The sequence below is a fragment of the Chinchilla lanigera genome, unplaced genomic scaffold (assembly GCF_000276665.1).
Source record: "Chinchilla lanigera isolate Chin_1 unplaced genomic scaffold, ChiLan1.0 scaffold00007, whole genome shotgun sequence".
Taxonomy (NCBI): Eukaryota; Metazoa; Chordata; class Mammalia; order Rodentia; family Chinchillidae; genus Chinchilla; species Chinchilla lanigera.
In genome coordinates, this window is record NW_004955408.1 from 3889705 (window position 1) to 3894476 (window position 4772).

Genomic DNA, 4772 nt, shown 5'->3' on the forward strand with positions numbered 1-4772 from the left:
GGGCCACCGAGGGCCCGCCCCGCGCGCGCCCACTCCACCCCCTCGGCTCGCCCGCGGGAAGGCTGTCCTGGAAAGCCGAGCGCGCTCGGCCCGCCTCCTATCCTGCTGGCTCCCGTGGCCCCCTCCTCCGCACCCTCTCGGGTGCATCTAGCTCCCGAGCGCAGGGAGAGGTCACCTGGGCACCTGCCGCCTGAACACCAGCCTGGCTCCCCAACCCTGCTAACGGGTATCCAGGAGGGAGGGTTTCCGCCCTCACTGTGCCTCTGCCTCGTCCCACCCCTTCGCTCACCTGCTCCCAAGAAGTTGGAGCCAGAAAACCTACGCTGCCTGAGGGGCTGCTGCAGGAGAGGAAACGCTAACCTGGCAGCTGCGGGCACGGTGACAAAGGACGCGACCTCCTTTTCCTGGGCTGCAAAATGCCAGTAGCCCGACCTTCTGGCTTGTGAATGGAGAAAGATATTTGTAAGCGCCGCGTTCCGCGCAGGCACCGAGTCCTGTGGTTTTCAGGGTTGCCGGCCCCTGCCCGGGTCTAACCGTGATCAGCATGACACCCTTCCCTTGCATCCCTGAGTTCCGGGAAGCCACGGTGGTTCCTCCTGTCGCCCCTGCCTCAGACCATTGCGCACCCGCTCTGGGCCTTGCACGGGCACTCCTCCACTGCCATCTTGGTGGCCCCCCTGGGTCCCCAAAGCTTGGCCCCGAGGTCATGGACAACATGGAGGAATTGCCCAGGGCTGGCGATGACCATGAGCCTAGCCAAAGGTTGCGCTGTCCAGGTCCAGGCCGCTTGGTCAGGGCAGCAACTTAACTCTTGCTCACAACTACACCTCGTGCAAGGTCGGGCTGGGTGCATTTTCCATCACCTCCGGCCCTTCAGACTCGCTGCTTCGTTCACCTCCCCAAAGCGGCTGACTCAGAAGTAAATCTCTTTCAGGTGTGTCATCCTCACCCAGCTGTCTCTCCCGGGCAGCCCCAGTTGCTCAACCTATAAATAGGCACACCAATGCAGCGTTTCACCTGTCCACACTCCCTGCTGCCCTGCCACAGAGCAATGGCTGGGTGCGTCGGTTCCGGTGCGCCAGGATTGAGTGTTCTGGCTGATTGATGCCGAGTCCGGTTCCCAGGAGATGGGGCAAGCAGACAGGATGGCCTTTGAGGAAGGAGCCTAGCTAAGCCAAATGGGAGGTACTGAGGCTCTGGGGTGGGAGATGCGTTTGGGGGTGCTCTGAGTGACAAGTGAGAGTGAGAGTCTGCCACAGGGACCAAGACCTGAGCAAGAACCGAAAATAAGTGACTCATGGGTCATGACATCTGTTGTTGGGGTAGCAGGTGGATATTTGTCCCGATTCTTGAGGCCCGGACACAGCCCCTGGAAAATACAGAATGAGATTAGGAAGAGGGGAAAAAAAAATTTTTTTTTTGAGACAGGGTCTCACTTCACCGTGAGTTCAGGTTGGCCTTGAACTCACTATGTAGTCCAGGTCAGCCTCAAACTCATAGGGATCCTCCTGCCTCAGCTTCCCAAGTGCTGGGATTAGAGGTGTGCACCACCTCACGTGGCAAGGGAGAGGAAATTTTCAACTTAAAAATTGACAGCGCTGACCCTGTGAAGGCAACATTATAAAAGTACTTTAAAACAAAAATTTTATATTAATTCACAGATAATCACCTATAATATGTCTAATGTATATATAATGAGAATCTTTATATGCTGTTAAACATACATGTGCAATATTATTTGTAATGGGTCCATATTTTCTTTTATAAGAATAAATGAAAATTTACCCAATTAATCCCCTATTGTAGGACATTTAGGTTATTTCCGTTTCTTCCACAATACAAACAACAATGTTAACTAAATCTTCGCACACATCAATGATTTTTGGTTTAGGAGAAATTCCCCAGTGTTAGGATTTACCAATGAAACTGTAGTTTATGTCTCTGAAGTGTTTTTGAATTTTTTCCCACTTTAACACTAGGGATTCTTATTTTATTTTGAAACCTATAAGAATCTGCTTATCCCCTATGGTGGCACATACCCATATGTAATCCCAGCACTCTGGGAGGACGAGGCAGGAAAATCTCAAATTCAAGCCCAGCCTGGGTGATTTAGCAAGGACCTGTCCGAAAATAAAAATTAGAAAAAGGGCTGGTGATATAGCTCAATGCAAAGGCCCTAGGTTCAGTCCCCAGTACCCACACACACACACACACACACACACACTTCTTCACCCTCCCTGAAGTCCCTTCGCATCTTTTTGGCCTCACCTAGCCTTCTGCGGCTCCCTTGTGTGTCAGGTGCTGACTTCGCATTCCAGGACCAGACACTCGTTAGCAGAGCCGCTCTGAGCTCACTCCCTGAGACCCTCCGGGAAAAAGTGCCGCCGCGCTGCCCTATCCCACTGGCTCCGAGGGTGCTGGACATCCATTCCACCCCGTGGCCTTCTGTGCTCCCCAACGACCCCCTGTTTTTTTCCTCTCCCTAATCTCATTCCGTATTTTCCAGCGGCTGTGTTGGGGCCTCAAGAATCGGGACAAATATCCTCACAAATATCCACCTGCTACCCCAACAGCAGATGTCATGACCCATGAGTCACTTGTTTTCGGTTCTTGCTCAGGTCTTGGTCCTGTGGCAGAGTCTCACTCTCACTTGTCACTCAAAGCACCCCCAAACCCATCTCGCACGGGCGGAGGGCCTCAGGGCCTCCCATCTCGCCTAGCGTCTGGCTAGGCTCCTTCCTCGGTGGACGCCCGCTCGGTGCAGTCCCTGTGTCCCTCCAGCTGTCTCACAGGCCCTCCCGTGCCTGCAGTAACTAGAGGGGTGGAAGGGAACACACATGTTGCTGAATGCTCACGTTCCGTTGTGCTTTTGCCTCCTGCTGTATTATTTCGGAACTTATTCTCTGTCTCTCCTCTCTGTCAGTTTCCGGTCTATAAGCTAGAGATAATCTCTGCCCATTCCCCCTACTTGTGAAGATCATGGCGCCCATGGTCTTAACCATGTTGACCCTACAGAGAGACCAAATAGACATGGAGTCACTCATGCTAAATGGCACCTAATTAACTGAAAATTTAAGGAAGCAGATGGACCCCAAACCAGACTGCATTTTCCCAAAAACAAGATTCTAATTGCTCAAATCAGCACAACAAGGAAGTGTCTTCCGCTTTAAGAACAGCCTGAATTACCTTGGCACTAACCCGTCAGGTGTGTTCCCCAGGTTGTTGTATTTCCTTATTCCCAGCTGACAAAGCCTACTCTTCCGCTATTACCTAGCAGGGGCTCTCACTCTGTTTTGGAGAATGAAGCCTGCTTGGTTCATGAAGCAGAAATAAAAGCCAATTCGATCTATAACTAAATGTATAGTAATTTTGTCCTTATTTTGGAAATGGGAATCAAACTCAGGACCTTGCGCTTGGCAGGCAGGCCTTGTGCTGCTGAGCTACATGCCTGGCCCCATTTTGTCCCTTGACAAGACCAGATCAGCAGACTATCAAAACCCTTTCCAAACTGACCGGGGAACGTTAGTGGCTCAAATGCATTAATGGGAATGCACCAGCTTTTCACTGCTCTTCTAGTCTCTGGATGCCGTCTTTTCCCTGCTTGTCCTTGCTCCTCCGGTCTCCTCATCCCTGTCTCCCCCATCCCGAGCAGTTCCCTTCTTCCTCCCTTCCCTCTCTGCACATCCCCATTTCTGTCTTCTGTTTAAGGCCCAGAGCAAATTCCAGAAACAAAGTAGGAACCCTCAAGCTGCCAACCAGAAGCGCCCTACCCCTCCCCAGAACCCCTTGGCCTTTATCTTTCATATGTGTGTCTTTTCATCCTTTGTCATCTCAGTGGCAGGCTGGGGAGCAAAATCTGCATTTTGTCTGTAGGAGGCAGCAGGTCCCTCACACCTTGCATTTGGAGTCAGCTGGGTGTTAACCGAGGTGACTGCCCACCCCGCTCCCTCACACCCAGATTGGCTCAATTTGTGCGGCTTCTGACTCCCCAAAGTCCCGGGGTGACTTCTGGGATTCAGATGCCGAGGGACAAGAGCAGCACTTACACACACCTGGGGACCCTCTCCTCCCCCAGGGACCCAATTAGTCCTGACACTGTTGCTTCAGTCCTTGCCGTCCCCACTCAGGAAATCCTCTCTCAATGGATGTGTTACTAATTCCGATAGACGTTTCTTGGTAACCGGTAGTCAGATCACCTGCCCACTGAGATGTGTGTGGAACGGGAAACGCCCTCAGAAATCAGACTTTGGGAGAGATGGAGTGCACCAGGCTCGGCCTCCAAGCAGACAAAGCCGCAGCCTGGCTCCCAGCCTCACAGGTTCAGAGCTGAGATGCTCAAAGCCTCTCCTTGCTGTTGTCTATTTTCACAGCAAACCAGGGAGGCAGGCAGTTCTAAACTGTGAAGTGCGGAACACATAGCAGACATAAAAGCTTGATGAAAGCATCCAGGCACTAGCTAGGCGTGGCGGCGCACGCCTGCAATCCCAGCACTCACGAAGAAGGCTGAGGCAGGAAGATCGCCAGCCTAGGATACATAGTGAGTTCAAGGACAGCCTGAGCTACATAGCAGACCCTGTCTCAAAAACAAACCAACCCAGGCGCTATCGCCCTGCTTGCAAGACGCTTTAGTAGAGAGAGAGAAAATCTTTAATTCATTCCACACATAAGAATCATGCTTCTCCTCTGGGTCTCCTCCAGATTTGGCTCTGGTGATTCCCCGGGGCACAAGACCAGCCCTTTCCCTCTCCAAGCATTCTTAAAAATGCTGTATG

The 4772-nt window shown here is 52.2% G+C and overlaps 1 pseudogene; it reads left to right on the plus strand.

Moving 5' to 3' along the window:
• The first annotated feature begins 544 nt into the window (after positions 1-544).
• Positions 545-4772, plus strand: part of LOC106147195 — a 5463-nt pseudogene continuing 1235 nt past the window's right edge.